This window comes from Protopterus annectens, chromosome 5.part0 (genome assembly GCF_019279795.1).
Source record: "Protopterus annectens isolate FY-2018-M chromosome 5.part0, PAN1.0, whole genome shotgun sequence".
In the NCBI taxonomy this organism is placed as follows: domain Eukaryota; kingdom Metazoa; phylum Chordata; order Ceratodontiformes; family Protopteridae; genus Protopterus; species Protopterus annectens.
The window spans coordinates 975,697,698-975,719,658 of NC_056735.1; positions in this window are offsets into that span (position 1 = coordinate 975,697,698).

Genomic DNA, 21,961 nt, shown 5'->3' on the forward strand with positions numbered 1-21,961 from the left:
ATATAATGCCACTGTTCCAAAAGCCAAAAAGCCTCAGAGACATTAAGGGGGCTGTCCATGTCTGGTAAAAAAAAAAAAAAGAAAAAATCAGTCCTGCTGCATATAGGCTTGAATACACTGAAATGTAAGACTTCATATTCTTCAGAAATGCAAGGTAATTCAATCTGACAGCTTTGTACGTAGGAAAAGGCTATATTTAAAATTTGCCTCGATAATAGATTATGGACTTTAATAACCATTACTTTTTGGCTTTAAAATGGTTCACAATTATGCAGTCATGATGCTGCAGTGTCTACTTAATTTCTGTCATATTCTCATTGAAGTTAAAATATTCAGTAGAGTTCTCTTTTCACCATAAATGATTTGTGTATGCTGTGTATATATGTGTGTGTGTGTGTGTGTGTGTGTGTGTGTGTGTGTGTGTGTGTGTGCATGTGTGTGTGTGTGTGTGTCTATATACACAAGTGTGTGTTTGTGTGTGTGTATGTGTGTGTATGTGTGTGTGTGTGTGTGTGTGTGTGTGTGTGTGTGTGTGTGTGTGTGTGTGTGTGTGTGTGTGTGTGTGTGTGTGGAGGGGGAGGGTTAGAGATGTTGTCATCTGTCACTAATTTTTCTGAATGTCCCTGAATTGTTTGCCATGGTGTCCAACTACCAGCACTTTACACAGATATTTATACTTGTTTAGCACAAAGTATTAGGTTATTCATATTTGCATATTTTACGTTCAGCCAGTGTCTATGTAATAGGACTGAGGAACCATGTTTCTCAGTCGAAGTCTACACATGAGTCAGTCACATCTACTGACCCAAAAGGGAGTAGTCATTAAGTGAGAAAATGTTTTTTTTTCTGAAGAAGAGATTCACATCAAGGTTGGTAAAGCAGCATGATGCACTAGTTTCTTCATGTCCTAATAACCATCAGAAAGGTTCGGTACTATACATTAGCTAGCTATACAACTCCCTCTATGACCCAAGAAAGCCACAACACTTATTTACAGGAACTAGAAATAGTCAGCGTTAAACCCAATATCATTTTCCTAGATGATCTAAACTATTCATCTATAGACTGGGAAACCCACAGCACCACTAGTGCACAAGCACAGAGATTCCTGGAAGTTGTCAGGGCAAACACCCTGTAAAAATTAGTCAGAGTACCCACTGGGGGAATAACATGTTGGATCTTGTCCTTACTTATATGGGAGCATCCTGCAACATCCCTTGTGTATCTTCATCACTTGTTAGGTCTGACCATAAAGGAGTCTCTTTTGAAATAACAAGAGATCCTTACCACTCAAGGTACCTTTAGAAATTTCTCGAGAACCAAACTACCTACTCCTAACTGACACATTGGCAAGCTTTAAATTCCCATCAAACCTAGTTAACTCCATTGAATATGAGGAAATATACACCATCACTCTGTGCCGGTATTTAAAAAGCTGCATAGATGTAAGCTTACCCTGTAGGAACAAGAGCAGGGCATACCCCAAAACAAACCCACATGGTAGAATTGTATTATCAACAAACTTTACAATACAAGGAAGAGAATTTTTATCAAAAGTAAGAAGAAAAATTCACATAATTGTAGAGCTCTCATCACTTTGCAATCTGTTTACATGCTTTCTGCAGCTGCTAGCCTGGCTGTCTCCCACTGAGAGCTGCTTGTCTCAACTGTGCCAAAGCTGTGAGCACCATTAGGGGCCAACCTGCTGATTATTTTAATGTTGCTGATCAAGAATGTCTTGATAGATTTAGAGTGGCTGTGGATATGGTATGGGCTTTAGTGAGTTTGTACGGCCCATGGAGAAGGAATGGGAGTATGCATAGTCTTAAGGGTATGTATATCTGATATAACTGTTATAACAGAGACATGGCCTAAGCCATATATCTCAGGCAATGAGATTATCTCACCAGGATATAACATTCTAAGAAATGATAGAACTAACAAGAAAGGTGGAGGTATAGCCATTTTATATAAAAATCACCTCAAAGTAAAGTCTTTAAATATAATTCATCTCAACTTAGACAAAGCAGAAACACACTGCACAACTAAAAATCAATCTAAACAAGCTAATACATTTAATTGGTTGCTATATACCACCAGGAAACAATGCAGCCATTCTTGAGAACGTACTCCAGTGGTCCTCCACCACACTCCAACATGAAACTTTAAACCTGGGACACTTTAACACTGACTGGGTAACATGTAACTCCCATGCTCCAACAAATGACATTAACCTCCATGATTTTACACAAACTATCCAATCTCTAACCAGATTAGAGAAAACAACTAACAGGGAACCAATCCTGGACTGGATACTAACAAACAGACCAGTCCACCCCTCTCATACAGGTTGTCTACCTGATGGTCTAAGTGACCATCTAACAACCTTTCTGCTCAGAAAGCATTTCCATCACAACAAGAGGACTGTCTACCAAACAATTAGAAGTAAAAAGAAACTCAACCCCAACAACCTTATCACCAACCTAAAGCACTGTAATTGGTCACCATTAAAACATCTTGACCTAAACAAAGCTGTCAATTATTTTAATTCCACCTTTCTAAGCATTCTGAATCTACATGCCCCACGCAGAACCATCAGAGTCAAAGCTAACAGTGCTCCTTGGCTAAGTAAGGAAACCAGAGCCCTCCTAAAAAACAGGGACAAAGCTTGGAACCTTTGGTACAAAACCAGATCCCAAGCCAACAAACAAACCTATTTAGAGCTGAGGAGTAAAGTTAAAAAAACTAGTAAAGCTTGATAATTCTAGTTACTCCCACAATCTACAAATAAAGCATTAACATAATCCTCAAAATTTCTGGGCAGCAAGTAGCAAAATTCTCTCAACAGGTAAAAGTAGTACCCCTTCCACCACCACCAATGACACATCAGAAACCATAGCCACACAATTTAACAAATTCTTCACTAACACAATTCTCACCCTATCCAACCAACAGAACACCTCTAACATCCCTGCCCCTACTGAACCCTGTATATCACCTCACAATAACAACCTATTCAACTTTCAGCCCATCTCTACTGACAAGATTAAAAATTTCCTAAAAAAACTTAAGCCCACAACACTAGCTTCCGACAACTTACCAGCAGAATTCCTACAAATAGCAGCTGAAGCTATTGCCTACCCTATAGCCATTCTTATTAACAGATCTCTGTCCGAAGCCCTGGTCCCTGAAATATGGAAAATATCACATATAATCCCTCTTCATAAAGGTGGGAACTCCACAGAACTGACCAAGTATCCCCCAATAGCTATCCTATCCCCCATAGCCAAAATCCTAGAGAGATGTATACACACTCAAATTATGGACCACTTACATACACATAAATCAGATACTCAACATGGCTTTCGCCCCTATCACAGGACCACCTCAGCTCTTTTGTCTTTCACCAATACAGTTAACTACCACAGAAATAATAGCAGACTTGTATCAGCCACCTTCCTCTACCTGTCAAATGCCTTTGACATGGTTATACACATTATACTCATCAAAACTCTCTTCATTCTAGGCCTTAGTGACACCTCCCTAGCCTGGTGCCAAAACTACCTAACCGGCTGGCAACAAACAGACCTATGGAAGCATGAATTCTCTCCACTGCTCCCAGTCACTCTTGGCCTGCCACAAGGCTCCATTCTAGGTCCATTACTATTCTCACTGTACAAAAATGACTTCCACTCTTCCATCCTTCAGGCATCTGTCATACAGTATGCAGATGATTCCACTATAATCTGCTCAGCCTCTTCCTTACAAGAATTGCATTTACTTACACAACAATCCTTTCTAGCAGTTGAAAAATTCCTAACATCCAACTTATTTTAAATCCTAACAAAACTAAACTTCTTCTTTTCAAACCAACCAGATCCACCTTCTGTGGATCACATCCAATAGATCCAGTATCACATATCACATCCATTAACAACACTATAATTTCAGCTATAGCTTACACAAAACTTCTCTGTGTTGAAATTGACAATAACCTCAGATGTGACATACACATTCCCCACACAATCAAGAAAATCCACAAGAAACTGGAAATCCTCTACTGGAACAGACAGTATCTCACCAAACAATCAGAGGTCACCATATCTCGTACTCACCTCCTTTCTATCCTACTATATGCCTCTCCAGTCCTCACCAATCTTAGAAAGACTGATTTCACAAAACTTGAATCCTGCTATAACAACGTCACCAGGTTCGCTACTGACTCCCCATATAGAACACACATCTGTCTAGCATTAAAACAGCTTAACTAGCCAGAACTTCCTCAACTCATGCAATACAACCAACTTACTTGCTCATAAAATTCTGCATTACCAAGAGAAAACCTCATCCCCACAATACCTACTCCAACCATACTCAAGTAACAAATTACTTCTCAAAGTAACTAAACCCCTCAATACAGCAGGGGAATCACTCTTCTCTAATTATGTATCCAAACTATGGAATTCTTTACCCACACACATATCATCTATCTCATCATTGTCACTATTTAAAAAGACACTAAGAACTCACTTTACTTCTAACAGGCTTTGCTCCTGTACAGGTCCAGGCTAGCTTCAATTACCAGTTCCAATACACTCTGTAAAGAACTGTTAACATCTCTTTGATTATTGTCTATAGGGCTATAGCATATCCTAAGGCTATTACATAACCAGACTAGTCAAATGTATATCACGTTTGCTTTTTTTGTACATATATGCTCAATTATGTTTTACCACTATGTAAATGTCAACTATTCGTATATAATCTCTTACACTCATTTGTACTATTGTTATTTCTGGAGCTTTTCTCCTTGGGCTTCCACTGAAAATGGACATGTGTCCAGTGGACTTTCCCGGTCAACAAATGTAAAATAAATAATAAATAAATAATAAATGTATACCCCTCACTAGACTTGCCACAGCTGCCTTCCATGGACAAAATGGAGATATGTTGGGTATTTTTCAGGCTTTTCCCCGTGAGTTTACTTCAGCAGTTCACTGACATACTCTTGGCAAATGTGCTTCAGTGCATTTATCTATCAGTGTTGACTTAGGACTGGACCAGAACCATGTGCCCCTCTTAAGGAATAGCACACTTTTCTGAGAAGATTGTTGTGATAGATTGCATGCATGTTGCCAGGGAGGAATCATGTCAGAACAAGGAGGGGCTACTGTTCTACCAACTGCCAGGTAGTGTGTGAGGTATGTGGTTGTATCACTAATGTGTTGGCCAAGTATCCTGGCAGTGCCCTTGATTTTCAAATCTGACACACAAGCTCACTTACTGTCTCTTTCTGCGTATCAGGATTCCCCATAGTCACCTTGTTGGTAAGTGCAATCACTTTCTTATGATACTAATTTGATTGATTGTAAATGCAGTATTGAGTAAAATTTCCCCCTTTTTGTTGTGCCTGCCCTCTCTTTTTTGTTTTTCAGGTGATGCAGGCTATGTACCAGAACCTTGGCTAATGACACCTGTCTGTAACTCTAGGGGAACAGCTCCAATACCACGCTGTCTCAGACATGGATCTTCATTAAGTGATTGGCCCGCTGAATGCCTGGACAAGTCTGGAGGAGTCCTGCAGTATGGCTCTGCTACTGCATATAGGTTGTTTACTATGTATTACATTCTGCGCAACATTATCATGCATTGGTCTGGTGTGCAACTGCCCCATGATGGCAGTGTAGCTCTCCCTGTCATTCCTTCCACCAGTGATGACAGTGGCAATGACCAGCTGATGGCAGTAATATGGGAACCACTGTGACTGGCTCATGCACAGTGTACAACTGCATGGGCAAAGCAGCAAAAACTACTCCAGTACTACAGACCATGGCATTCACTTAATGAAGGTGAAACAACAAGCATCACATAGATAATACTTGATGCATGCAGTGTTACTCAGTGGTGCATGGTCAACTGATGCTGTACAGTGGTCATGGTTTCTTTTCAGCCAAAAAAGAAAGTTTTGGCAGAGACTTATTGGAATGCTTCATGATGCATTGTACTGGATTAAGTGGTAATAGTGACACATCTACTATCAAGGCATACCTCATAACTTCATAACTGCCACCTGCATAGTCAGTGATGAAGGCATAAAAAATAAAGGTGATGATCTCATACAAGGCACAGACTTTTATATGATTCTCATGCTAAGTATTTCCCAAGTAATATAAAGGATTAGGATGGTTGAGCCAGGACTGGTATACATCTGAGAGGTATTGTGGTAGGATGTCAAGCAATATTAGAAAACAAAGAGAACTGTGGCATGCATAGGGATAATATGAACATTTTTCAATGCAATGAGTATAGAGGACTATGATGAATGCACTGTTCTTTAAGTACTGATATTTTAAACAAAAGTGTTTTACTGTTTTTTTGTGTGGTAATGTCACATTGCTGTTTTTCAGATATAACAATGAAGAAAGCCATGGGTCTCTATGTCGACTCTGTGGTGAGTACTGAGGTTTTCATACTCAACTTTGTTTTGTAAATTATTTGAAACCTGCCCCCTGTGTATACTATTGGATATACTGTGTGGTGCATTATCAACTGGCACTGTAAATCAGACATTTTTTTTGTACCTCAAAACAAACTTGTTGCATCAAAATGGTAATTCAGTCCTCATTTATGCAGTGCTGAGGGTTAAGTGGCAATGATGCTGGTTTCACTGACAAGATTACAAAGGAAAGTATAGTAAGATATGCCTAGGACTATTAGGAAATGTCTCTCTGCAGTGACCACACTGTAAAGAATTGTTTTGTTTGTTTGTTTTTGTATTTCTCAGAGAAGATAAAGCTGGGGTCAGGTCTGGTATTGCACCTGTGACTCAGTGGGTGACAGGACTAACAAGAAACAGAGTATAAAGGATAAAAGTTTTAACTAAGAATGATGAGGTTCCACAGACTGCTGAGCTGGAAAACCCTCACAGATCATGAACAAATGCTGGCAAGTGAACTTGATGCTAAGTTACTGTGATGCCAGGATCTACTGGATGCAGGGGGAAACTCTGTACATTGATCTGCTAGTACTGTGGAACCTAGATCCTGACTGAGAGGTTCTTTCACATGTTGGGGAAGGCTGATGAGGCCTTGCTGCCTTCTTCTGGGTTACATTCCCTAGAATCCCTGTAGCACTTTCTTTAGATACATGTGGAGTCTGGCCTATTGACTCTTCATGCTAGTAAACAGTACCCCTTCTAAATCAGCTGTGTTTCTTATGTATGTGTGTGTTTGGTAAATCATTGGTAGTGTGTTTATGGAGGTGGGCATGCATAATGTGTGTGGAATTATACTGGGCATGACGGTCATCACAGCATTGTCTCTGGTCTCCACCATTTCCATTTACTGGTGAAATTCCTCACGTATACCCCACAGTACTCTAGCCATCTCTCCCTTAGTGTCAGTGGCACTGACCCGTACCTGAACTATGTCATGGCACATTTGGTGCTGGGCAGCCAAGGCCCTGCATGTCATGGGAGCTAACTGTGGAAACTGTCTTGTCCTGCCATCCCTTTGTACAGGTGTGACAGTAGGTAGTGTTACTTCTGAAATGGTGATCTCTTTTTCAAGGTTGTTAGGTTGTTCACATGAAACAGATGTTGAGCTATGAGGTGTCTCCACTCACCTTGCTGCAATGGCATTTCCTCAGTCTGCTGAGTGAGTGAGCCCATGTCAGTCTTATGGAGTTATCCATCTGATGTGAGGTAGAAAGTCATGCCAGTACACTTCATGACTATTTTCCACTGTCCTCATGCTATGGAATGTTATGGCATCATCACTGACAGCCATTCTGCAGTCAACATCATCCTGCTGCATTGAGGTTGCTGACCTGTGAAGAAATGTGGCTGTATATGACTAATGGGACCTGTGACAGGTGAAATGATTTATTCAGAGAGACACAATGGCCACACGTATCATGCAGAGATGGTTGATTTTGTGCCAGATCTGACGTGGATGATCCACCTGATGATGAGCAATGTTGCAGGGTTAAATGAAGATGGGTATCATGGCCAGTACTTCTCAGCATAATGTGAAATTAGCTGCACACCAACCCTGCACAGTCCATGACTGCAGTTGTTATAATGGCCTGAAAGTACCATTGCCCATACCACCTCTGATGTTTCCAGCATAATCCTCATCTGTGTCAAAGTTATTACTTTTTACCATGAGAAGGTATTCCTTAACCAGTGTTAAAGGTTGAAGCGTGGAAGGCCACCACCACTGCTGCTACAGGAAATTTCATTCTGCCTAGTTGTTGTCCTTGTAAGTATAGATCATTTGCTCTTTTTCTACGCTATACCAAGGTGTGATGCCTTCCTCCTACGGCATTTATGTCAGCCCCTACTTGATTCCATTCCTTAGCTCCATGTGCCTGCTTTGTATCCCCCCTTTTACAAAGAGATGTTTTTCATATGCCCTCAGAGCATTCATTAGAATATGGTTCTCCACTGGTTTTAAGTTGTCTCATATGTATACATGTATACTGGAGATTTTATATACATATATATATATATATATATATATATATATATATATACATATACATATATATGGGAAATGTTGGATTTGACATGGTCAATGTTGACACAGTAACATTGAATTGCACAATGTCTTTACACTTCTGTGCATGGTCAAAGTTACTTCTTGGAACATATATTACAACAAACAGCCCCACATATCCTGCTAATTATATATACTAACAATTATATATGTTAACAGTGGGATTAGTGATCAGCAGTGTGGTTTCATGCCGGGAAAGAGCACTACAGATGCAATGTTTGCTCTGATAGCATTGATGGAGAAATATAGAGAAGGTCAGAAGGAGTTGCATTGTGTCTTTGTGGACTTGGAGAAAGCATATGATAGTGTGCCTAGAGAGGAGTTGTGGTATTGTATGAGGAAGTCAGGAGTGGCAGAGAAGTATGTAAGTGTGGTATAGGATATGTACGAGGGTAGTGTGACAGTGGTGAAGTCTGCCGTGGGAGTGACAGATGCGTTTAAGGTGGAGGTGGGATTGCATCAAGGATCAGCTCTGTGCCCTTTCTTATTTGCAATGGTAATGGACAGGTTGACAGATGAGATCAGACAGGAGACCCCATGAACTATGACGTTTGCAGATGACATTGTGATCTGTAGTGAGAGTAGGGACCAGGTTGAGAAGACCCTGGAGAGGTGGAGATATGCTCTAGAGAGGCAAGGAATGAAGGTCAGCAGGACTAAAACAGAATATATGTGTGAATGAGAGGGAGGATAGAGGAATGGTGAGGATGCAGGGAGAAGAGCTGACGAAAGTGGATGAGTTTAAGTACTTGGGATCAACAGTTCAGAGAAATGGTGAGTGTGGAAGAGAGGTGAAGAAGAGAGTACAGGCACGGTGGAATGGGTGGAGAAGGGCATCAGGAGTGATTTGTGACAGACGGGTACCAGTAAGAGTGAAAGGGAAGGTCTATAAGAGGGTAGTGAGACCAGCTATGTTGTATGGGTTGGAAACGGTGGCACTGACAAAAAGGCAGGAGTCAGAGCTGGAAGCGGCAGAGTTAAAGATGTTAAGATTTGTACTAGGTGTGACAAGGATGGACAGGATTAGGAATCAGTATATTAGAGGGTCAGCTCAGGTTGGACGGTTTGGAGACAAAGTCAGAGAAGCGAGATTGCAATGGTTTGGACATGTGCTGAGGAAGGATGCTGGGTATATTGGGAAAAGGATGCTAAGGATGGAGCTGCCAGGTAAGAGGAAAGAGGAAGGCCTAAGATAAGATTTATGGATGTGGTGAGAGAGGATATGCAGTTGGTTGGTGTGACTGTTCAAGATGCAGAGGACAGGAAGAAATGGAAGCAGATGATCTGCTGTGGCGACCCCTAATGGGAACAGCCGAAAGAGAAGAAGAACAGTAGGATTGTACAATTCCTAGGGAAGAGGCAGCTGAGGTGAAGATTATCTATAACTTTAAGGCAGACACAGAGGTTAGTAAGATTAGTGCAGAATGCTCGAGTAGAACGCATATGAAAAGTATTATACAAATATGAATTCATTCCTGTAATAATCATTTTGTTGTTTAAATTGATGGAAAACATTAAGAAAAGTAGAAATTAATGTTTACATGTCCCTCTGGGGTACTGCAGTATGAAAAAATTCAAACATATAGGTTCATAGGTTCATAGGTAGGTACTAGGTTATTGGCTCTAGGGCCTATATAAGCCTAGCCAAAAAGGTACCCTGGTTTTCACCACCCAAGATAATTGTTTTCCTGTGTCCCTGTCGAGCAGAGCCACAGAGGTGATCCCCGGGGTGAATTTCCTATTTCCCATTCAATCATCAATTTTTTTCATGAAGAGTGCTAATGAGGAGCTTTGTTTGATATAGATAGGTAGTTTGTTCCAGAGTATACAAAGTCTCTGGGACAGGAATCTATCCCTCCAGCATGTTCTGTTTATTGTAGTGACAAGGTTTAGGTCCCTAGAGTGTGTAGCTTGGAGGGATTGTGATTTCTTTAAGTGGTGGATGTCCAACAGCTCTGGGCTTGACATAGCTTTGTATGTTAGGCAGAGATTTCCTCTGAGTAGGCGATATGCGACGGTATCAATAAAGCATTGATCAGTACTGACAATACTATTGCCATTTTGGGTGTTACAGTAATCCATAAAGTAGTAAGCAGCAACTCACATACATAAGTTGAGAAGCATTAATGTCAAGTGCCATCAGTACCTTCTCTAACAATGGAGTTAGTAGTAAAGGGATAGTACAGAAGCAGTATTTAGTAGCAACTTCAAAATTACATAAATAAAATTTTGCTCATTTCATTAAATAAACCACTACATTTTTAAAACACTTATGAGTCATTCTTGTCTCAATTTCTCTATATCTTTCTCTAAATCTATTTTTTTCTCTTCCTTTTGAGTTACTTTTCCCACAGGTCCAGAGATCCCAGGGGTAGTTCAGCCATGTGCCTCCCAGGTGAGGAGACCAATCACCACCTCCTCTGCTCACCATGGGCCCTCCAGTGCACTGCCAGCTGGTAAGTAGTTAACACATTGAGATTCAGGGTTTGGTTGAGATAGATATTGAGCTGGTGGTGGAGAGATAACTGCACCTCCATTGAAAAGCTCCATTAGTGGGTACAGGTTTCACTGACCCAGCCAACTCTGATCTTAGAGCCACTACAAGTATTCAGCCCCACATGATTGGGGTCCTCTTTCAAGGCTCATCAGAGAGGCCTGGGATAATTTAGGTCCTTTGGACCAAATTGTGACCTGCAATTCATACCTCCTCGCTTCCCCCTTTTGTGTCTGTCTGCCATCTGTATGTCTTGTCTCCCATCAATGTCTGCCCACCACAGCATTCCTTTATGTTTTGCCAGAGCCTTAATTTTTCTCTACCCCTGTATCTTGCAACCTTATCCCTTACTCTTTCCCCAACCACCCTCTTAAAAAATTGGAAAGAAGATGTATGTATCCCCCACAAAAACATTGTGCTCCTCCTCTCCCACATCTTCCAGCACAACCCTCTTCATGTCTTCATTCTGTGTGTTCCTTGTCAACTGTTCCCCAGATTTCCAACTTTCCTATATTTCTGCCCTCCGGCCTTATAGAAAACTAAAAAGGGTGTCCAGATCAGAGCACTCTTAGAGTCAGTAAATAAAACCTTACAGCTGTTTGAGTTTACTGCTGGATACCTGCACTTCATGCGGCTGTCCACAGATTCCTATTAGAGATCTGCATGGGCTTGCACACAAAGCCAAATAGTGAAAGTAGCTGAAATAAACTGTGACTTTACATAGTTATGGCTGCACATCTGCAATACTTGGAATCCATTTTATGCCATTCATGATGAACAAATCTTTTCTGGGCATTTTGGCATAGCACTGAGATTTTGCATAATCATTGCCATTCAATTGTGCTTAGAAAATTTGTATGTAGACACAGAGGTGCTCTTTACTGATTGTCTTTGTACATATGTCAACTGCAGGACTCAGAATTCCACCCAATGTGTTGATTTAAATAAGTTAAATGATGCAGTGATGAGGTAGAGGTTCATTCTACTACTATTGACATTAGACCATAGCTGGTTGGTACCAGTGTGTCTCTCCACATTGGATGCTTCAGATATTTTTGTCATATTATCCTAAAGAGATATAGCCAAGAAATGACAACCTTCATCGCTCCACTTGGAAGGTCCTGCTTTCAAAGATTGCCACTTGGTATAAATTTAGGACAGAAATATTTCAATGTGAAATGACCAATGTTTTGAAAGAGTATGAAGTTATTTTTGTTGCCATGGATGATGTACTGGTGTAGGTCCTCCTGATAAAGAAAACAAATTTAAAGCACAGGTGTGAAGCTGAATAGAGACAAATGCAGTTTTGGAAAGCATGAAGTCCGATATTTCAGTTATAGCATAAGTGCTAATGGAATCAGACCAGATTCAAGCAAGAGTAAAGCTATAGCATCGCAAAAAGGTCAAACCTGTTAAGTTACATCAAACTTTAGGCTAAGTTTCTTAAGCAAGTTTGTACAAGATCTGTCTACAGTGTTAAATCCACTGACAGATTTACTTAGAAAGCTGCACCCTAGTCATGGGGGAATGTTCAAGCCCAAGCTTTCAACAAAGTTATACAAATGCTGATGTCAGCTGCAGTGCTCCCCTACTATGATGTCACCAAACCAACAGTTGTGACTGACAATGCCAGCTGTTGTGGTATAGGTGATGCTTTACTCCTGATGGATGGGCAAGTCTTACAGTAAGTCCTTTTGTCTATTACTCCTGAATGCCAACAGATGGAAAACAAAGATATTCATAAATAGAAGAGCAGTGCCTTGCAACTGTGGATATTTGAGAAGTTCTCAAGATACCTTTTGAACTAGAAATCTTCCAGTGTTAGACTGGCCACAATCCACTTGTTTAATAATGAATTCCTATGATTTGGACAAAAGACCACCAAAATGCCAAAGGTTGCTTATGAGACTGAGATGGTTCAATGCAGGAGTGATCTATGTACTAGAAAAGTAAATTATTGTATTTGACACATTGACAATAATCCAAATAACTGATCAAACACTAACTGGTAGTGAACAAGATGTTGCTGATTATGTATCTTAATATATCAACCAGTAACTACTGAAAGGACTGAGAGGCTAAAACAATCTACCGAATTTGAAAATTATCAACATATGTAATGGATCTAAACATTAGACTCAGAAAGAGCATCTAATTTACAAATTATACACCATTGAAGCACAACTGTCTGAAGTCAATGGTTTGTTGTTGTACCAAGGCAGAACTGTTCTTCACAACAGGCAGAAGTGCTCAAACAAATACACGAAAGACACCAAGGTCTGACCAAGTATCATGAAGGAGACACATGTTTCCATATATGATGGCCCATCATCAACATGGACACTGCAAAGCATGTATCAATGTGCTAATTTTGCATAATACATAAACCATTCCATAGAAGAAAACCACTGGTACTATCCCTATTACCACAAAGTCTGTGGCAGAAAATAGCTACAGATTTATGTGTATATGAAGAAAAAAGCTAACTTGTATTAGTGGACTGCACTCAAGATACAGAGATGCTACCTGCACTAGCAATGGCTAATCAACACATTTTTGCTAGATTCAAACCATATTTGCCAGATATGACATACTACATGAGATGATCGCAGATAATGCTATACAGATTGTATTCACATAGTTCAAGCAATTTGCTGAGGATTATGGCTTTATTCGTATTACATCAAGAACTCACTAATCATAGTCTGTCTGCTGAGAGAGTAGTCCAGACTGCTAAAAAGATTCTTTATCAATTTGATCTTTACAAAGTTCTTATGTCCTACTTTGTTACTCCACATAATGCTACTGGGGTAAGCCCTGCACAGCTGATGCTTGAATGAAAATCAGAGCTACTATACTTAGGCTTGAATCCCAGACTGACACCAAAAGCTATTTTGTTCAAAACTGTTAAGGAGAAATTACCAAAAGCAAATTCTGTTTACAAATACTTTTTTAAAAGGTGATTTTCTTCCCAAGCTCCATGTATCATTCAACTAGGCCAGCCACTGCTCCTGAAACCGGAGGGGTGAGAAAATTGAAAACAACTTTTGTTGCAGTTCATATAGTTGGAGTAGAACAGTCTGGAAAAGACTCTGAACATTTTAACAATTTGGTAATCCTCTTTCCTATACAGGTTATTGTCCAGTGTGAAATGGCAAGGAAGTGGTTCATTCTAAACATTACCAAGAATGCAACTATGTTTATGGTAGGATTAGTGAGGGATTTATTTTTCCATAATACTGTCAACAGCTTAGTTGATTATCTTTCAACAGAAAATTTGTATAGCTACCTTTTGCAGCAAGTACTAGTTGAAATGTTTAAAGCGATTTGACTTCTTTCCTCGAGTGTCTGTAGTGCATTCAAGAACGCTAAATACGTGCACTGAACGTTTTGTAATGTAAACACACAAATAACATATATACAGGATAGATTGACTGGGCAACTCTACAGAGGCCTGCAAAGATTGACAATTTCATCTCCGTCTATAAAGCAAACAGAATATACAGCCAAGGTTTCACGCCTCACGATGCAGGAAGCAGCACAACATGACAGGAAGCTATCACAATGGAATAAATATCACAACAGTACAGGAGAATAAATGGTCAGCTGCCTGCATGGAAAATAGGCTGCTTACTGAACAACATAACTTGCTTACTGAGGTTTGCAAGGCTGCTTACTGAAACGAGCGAGGGAATGAACGGTTCCACTGGAGAATCACAGCACTTCAGATCGCTGAAGATGCAACTGGTGCACATGAAAGAAAATGTGTGCATGTGTGTGCATGCAAGTGTGTGTGCAGGTGTGTGAATGAACTACTGCTAATTTTAGAAAAAGCAGGCAATGCAACAGGACAAAGACACTCCTAGAGTGCTGCTATTTGCATTTTTACCTGCAGTGTCTATTCAGTGTACTTATTACTAATAAATACCAAAAACAACAAAATGGTGTACAGAGTGGAAAAAATGCACCAAGAAAAAACAGAATCACCACTCCAAGTAGCCAAGAACCAGACTCGGTAGTATCAAATAAAAATATTTAATTCCACAACAAGAAAGACTCAGTAACACAGTCAGTCAAACCATAGAATAAGAGAAGTCATTATTTTGACTTTGACACAGTTAAGCTGGAAATGGACAAACTGATCAAAATGTTTGTAGCCAGGGGGTACCCGTCAGATTCTGTGGTTACCATTAGCGAGCAAGTCACAAGTGAATGGGGTAATAGGTACAAACTTCTACTTGGGGTTAGCCAGAATAAGGAACTTGAAGTCACTCACCAACAAAATAATGACTTCTCTTATTCTATGGTTCTGACTTTTGGGGACACTTTGAACCTCATTAGAGAGATTATAAAGAAAAATTGGGTTTTATTCAAAGTGAACCAAGAATTGATGGCTGTTTTAGGCGAGGTATCCATTTTCTCCTACAGAACCAAAAGGAATTTGAAAAACTTGTTAGAACATCCTATTGACAGTAAGAATAAGAATATTAAGGGAACTACCAAGTGTGGGGCATGCGAGTATTGCAAATATATTATCTCATGCCCTACTGTTTGCTTAGGTTCCAGTGACTTTGAAGTTAGGTTGGCCACAGGAACTTGTAACATCAACAGTGTAGTCTATATTGCTGATTGCCAGGGTTGTCACAATTTCTATATAGGTAAAATGGAAAGGAGGTTTTGGAGAAGAATTTATGAACACCTATATAGTATTAGGGAAAGGGATGACAATAATGCACTATTCCTGCATATTAAACTCAATCCTGACCACTTTTTCCATTTTGGTATTTTGGAGGTGGTAGGTATGGACATTAGAGGGGAATGACTGAACCAACACATTAGACAGGGCTGAAATGCAATGGCAAATTAGTTTGAATGCCACTGTAGCCCCTGGTATTAATGACCACATTTGTATCAAGCCAGAGTTGAAATATAGGGCTACTAAGTTATAGTATTGGTGTTATATACCATACTTGTCAAACACTTTGCACTAGTTCAAAATTTTATTTATGTATTATGTATTGCTGTTTTAGAATGATTTTTTTAGGGTGCATGTTTTTAAAGTTTAATTAGTGTGTTAAGTGGGGGGGGACTGCTTATTTAAGGTGTGTCAATCTATTATACAGTTCTGAAGAAGTATTGGATGATGAAAGCACTTGTCTGACTGTGTTACTACTGAGTCTTTCTTGTTGTGGAATTAAATGTTTTTATTTGATACTACCAAGTCTGTTTTTTGGCTACTTGGAGTGGCAATTCTGTTTTTTATTACTAATAAATGTCTACCCATTATATAACTGTGCATATATTAATGTCCCTGTTACAGAGAGCTTCATAATCATTTTACTACATTCTGTGCTGTTTTTTTTTTCTTGGATAGTAGTACACATTTCCCAGTATATACATGTGGTATGCAGGATTTCATACCTTGAAAGCAGGAATTTCCTTTCCCCAGCAAAACACTTAGTAATTCTGCTACCAAGGCACTGATCATCATGAACTGTTTGCAACAATTTGACTCAGCATATGGAATAGTCATTGTGTGTGTGTGTGTGTGTGTGTGTGTGTGTGTGTGTGTGTGTGTGTGTGTGTGTGTGTGTGGCAACTGGACATGTTTTATTTTCCCTAAACATTTTTTTTTCAAACTGTTCTAAATGCTGAGACTCCATGGATTCAGAATGTTGTTCTTCCTGACTTTGTCATCATGGTTAATGATGCAAAGCTGGATCATTGCTGCACATCCTTTTGTCAGTTCTGTGGTATTGACTGGACAAAGGAATCAAGCCATTAGTACTTTGTTTTTCTATTTCCTTCCTTTGTCCAATATCCTGTTTTGACAGCAAGTGGGAACATCTCCAACTGTAAGGTGGACAGTCTTAGTAAGGCTGTAAGTAAGTAAATAAAGAGAATGTTTGTGTACGAACCTCTGAACTACCTTGAATTCAGCAGAATGCCCCCAGTTTTGTCTCAGATGTTTGGCTGTCCCTTGTAATTTCCTTGTAAAACACTAACTATTCCAGTCATTTAATCATTCCAAGCAGTACAAGTGTATAATTGTTGTTGTGAAAATACATATTGAAGTCAAAACTGTCAAGTGGTCTTCATTCCTTGTTTCCTCTGATTTGGAAACTGGATGTCTGGCTCTGGCATGATGCCATTATGCTGACAGTAAAGCACAGCATCATCTACAGGAAAATATAGTGGGTAGAGCATTTCAACATTCTAGAGAGCACCTTATACTGTGAATTTTAATGAAAAAAATAAAGAAAACTGCATATTATATGCACAAGGTAGAAACATGGTAAGAGCCCTAATATGCAACACAAAATAATTTTGATGAAATACACATGCTCTTTAAGTATCTGAATGGTAAAGTAATAATGCCACTTCCAGTAAAAGTTAGTCACAGTAGCCACATGGCAAACTTAGTCACAGTAGTTATTTATTTTGAATCACAGGAGCACTGTTTGATTAAATGATTTGTTCACATTGACACAGGAGACAAATAATGGAAGAAAGTATCCAACCCTGCATCCTTGACTACAGAAAGCACCTCCTTAAATGCTTAGAGCAGGGGTGTCCAACCTTTTCAGTTGCAAGGGCCGCATTGAGTCAACAGAAGTGGTCTGGGGGCAAACGGCAAGTGAGGACCAAAAAAAAAAAAAAAAAAAAAAAAAGGTCTCACATAATCTGAAGAGCAAAAAAAAAAACTCTAAGACCCAAGGTATATGCGGCCTAATACAAAGTCGGCTGAATGTATTGTAGGTGAATTTGAACAATAAATAAATTAATAAATGCATAATATTTGCCCTAATTCACTAACTAATTATTAAAAAAACAGTTAGGGTTACCACCTGTCCCTCTTTGGGCAGTTGTGTCCTGACAAAAAATTTAAAAAAATGGCAAATGTCCTGAGATTTTAGGACAAAATTCTTTCCTATATTTTATGTAATAGTTGCATAAAACAGTTATTCTGTATCTAAAAATACCTAATGTTATAAGAAATAGAATAAGCAACTAAAATGCTACAAGAATAAGCTTTTATTTTAGGCAAAAAAGTTAAGTTTTATCCTTTGTACTGCTCATGGGTATGTGTCGGCCTGTAAAATCTGATGTTTGTACCAAAAATGTCCCACTTTGGCCATTTGAAAAGGTGGCAACCCTAAGTTCAATATTTTACAGTTCACAAAACTGGTTTGTTGAATATGTTAGTAGAGGCCATCAAATAAAAATGACTGAATGACATTAAGCCAGAGATGTAGCTGTTAAGAAAAGGAATAATCTATCAAGCAAAAAACTTTCTGCTCCCTCAAAGTTCACAAAGCAGAGCATAACAACTACTTCCTTCACACAAAGCTCATAGGGCAATTCAATAAAATAGTCAGATGTGCTGTGCATTTACAATGGCCTGTGTTTCCAGCTTGGTACGAGTTGCAAAATGATGAAAATCTAGCCTAGCGCTAGCTGCCAAACAACCAACTTAAGTACAAGCGTGAACCAAAATAATTTTCATTTAAAAGTGAACAAAACTAATGCAGCAAATCAAGCACTGCAAAACATCCAGGACTGGTTTATTAAAAGTCTTCTGTAGATGCAACATTTTATTCTGCTCAAGCATTAACTTTTTCATGCGCTTTGAAAAATACATATACAGGTTTTTTAGAAGTAAACATTACCTGACAGCATTAGAAAAAAAACTTGCATCAACCTGTTTACTACCATTTCTCTTGTATGCCTCCCCCATCATGACTAACCTACATAGCAACCCCCCCCCAACATGAAACTGGACAGCTGCTACACACTATAATTGCTAGATTTCGCAGCAGTTTACATACAGAAAGTCAACACTGCAAAGCCTTAACTGTGTACTGGCTCGAGCCTCACAATCTCCTACCTACCAGCTACCTACTCACAACTAGGTATTGCCCATAACCTAATTATTGTAGACATTTTAATCATTGTCATTATTCCTCAGTCTATCTCTAAAAACACTACAACCACAGCAGCTGCATTCTAAGAAAAGTGACTAGAAATAAGTTTTCAACGAAGGAATGCCCATTCACACATGTCACCACACGGAAGACGCTCTAACTGAGAATCGAACGGGCAACGCCTAACTAACATGCAAAATACTACAGAAAAGTCATCTTATCTAATATGCAGATGCAGATGGCTTAGGCATCATTTTATCATATGTGAACAACCTCAAAATCACCACTAAGCTTCAGGATGACTTAAAGTGCAGCACTGAATACACGGGTTTACACTTGCTCCATTCCCACCTGCCTATCTGCATCATGACTATCTCAAGTATGTCTGTTTGAGTTATTACTGTGCACCTTGAGAGACTAGTTCAAATCACTTTATTACCTCCCACTATTACATGATTGCAATATCAGATTCCAGGTTAGACTGACTTAAATGTATGCAGCCTCTGATGCCATGTAACAAATGCTTCATGCTTAATGACAATCACTTTCTTTTATCATTTACTGATACTACCTGTGAGCAGTAAAAATACTTGCTAAATTTGAAGTCTGACCTCATACTCTTCTAAATATTAATGCTGTTTGAGACCATGCAAAAGCTTACTTGTAATTCAAAGTGAAATTCTGCTTTTACCTGGAGAGGCCTAAATACAGTGAAAGGATTACTAGCTTCAACAACTGGCTAAGTAGTTGGATGTCATGCCTGGAGCAGGGGGTCCAGTATGTGTCAGCATGGGATGAGGTAGCAGGCAGACTAACTAGCTTTGCAAAGGACAGCCTGCAGCTCTTGTTCCATGGCTTTCACTGGATAAAGCCTTTGCTACACCCTCAGTTTTTTTAAGAAAGAGTCCATTACTACACATCCCAATACAGTAGACAAAATGACAGCAAATTCAAAGTCTAACTATATTAAAGTTACTCTCCTCAATGCCAGAGATATAAATAAATTGTCTGATCCTGAAACTCTCCTGCAACTTGAACGCACCCATAACTGTGTAGACTTGGTTTCATTGTAAATACAGTACTCTCTTTTTACATGGGGTTATCACATACCATGCATTCAGACCAAAGAGAAACTGTGGGGACATTTTCATACTTGCCAGTAACTAGATCACCTTTAGGTACACTCCCAAGTGACCTTCAAACTGAACTCACTGAACTCCAACTTCACCGTCCTAAACAAAAAAAGAGTATTAACTTCTTGCCTGGTATAGGATGCTGTCTGTCTCTTCAGATGACCATAAGAAATTACCAAATGTGTTTCCTGAAATGCCCATAATGAAAAGTACTCTTCTGATGGGAGAAGTGTTCAATAATCCATTGATAAAATGGTGCACATATACCTCAAAAGTTTGGCATGCCCAAAAACTCATTGACTTAATAAATGATAATTCCCTAGCCTAGTACATTTAGTTAACCAGCTCGTTAGGGAGCAAAACATTCGGGACCTTGTCCTTACAAATACAGCCCCTTATGAACCACTCCTACCTGATTAAAATCAAACCATAAACTTGTGACCTCCTTTAAAGTCTGAACCCCCCACCCCATTATCAAATGTGAATTTAAGGGCTTCGAAAAAGAAAATCTTCTCAAAGTCTATGATGACCTCTCAAAAGTTACCTACCTATATTATCACTAGCCCACATGCAGCATCAGCTGCTACCTATGTAATGGAGTTCTACTTCCACCTGGAAAGGTGCTTAGATATGGCAATCCCAACACAAGAGCCAACAATATTGGAAAATTAACTAAAAAAAAAAAAAACGCTCTAATGCTTCACCAATACAAGTAAACTTACAAAAAGAAATATAAATTCTTCTAAATTCCTATAAAACTAACTTTAAATCTACCCACATTAAAGACTTTTATCAAAGAGACCAGCAAAGAACTAAAACCTACCATCAGGAAGGTCATGCTAAATATGAAGTGAAACTAGCATATGAAACCAAGTAGTACAACTTTAAATGCTTCTTTATATCATAAAATTAAGAAACCATACCAAGCAGATATCTGAATTAATCCAAAATAGCATCACTCACTCAGACTCAAAGGACAGAGTTCTATACCACAGAAACAGTCATTGAAATTACACAAATCGCTGGCAAGTACACCAATAGATTGTAATTCCAAAATCAGGGCCAGCAGTACTGTAAAAACTCATCCTTCAGTCAACTATAATTATAAAGCTTAGCTTACCTTTTACTGTTGTAGAATATAGATGTAGTTGTTGTCAGTGTGCAAAATAAATAATAAATCCACTTTATCTCACTCCTTCCTTCACCGCAAATGAAAAACGACCAAACGGTGTTTTACATACCAGCTAAAAGACGCTGGCAAGAAAAAATGTGAAAAGTAATTTTAGAATATCTGAAGGACGCGGATGTGAAAACACACAGAAAAAAGTTAAATTTCAATTTAAGTGTCGCGGGCCGCATGGAAGAGCTCTGGGGGTTGGACACTCCTGGCTTAGAGCCTTAATCCTCTGCACCAGCTGCCAGCTATTCACATGCATCTTCAATTTCTTAACAATCACTGAAGGTTAAAAGTCACCGAGGTTTACATTCAGTCAATAATGCTTGAATAAGAGGTCTATGCATATTAATGCACTGTTTCCTATAGTATAACTACAGGTTTTTAACCCTATCACCTCCATTTTGCTACTGTGTGATTTTGAGCAAGCTGTAATAGATGGTCATATCTGCTTATGTCTGTATAAATAAGTGATTTCTGCATCCCACTAGTCTTGTAATTTATGAATTAGCATAGCGAGCTAGAGATGCCATTTCCTGTGTTAAGGGTGTGAGGTTTGAATCCTATCCCTCCCTTTTTGGTGCAGAGGTTTAAGGCTGTGAGCTGTAGGCCTTGTGGTGCAGGGTTGGATTCCCTTAGCCCTCATCTGCTGACTGTGAACGCTTGAAGAAGTCAGT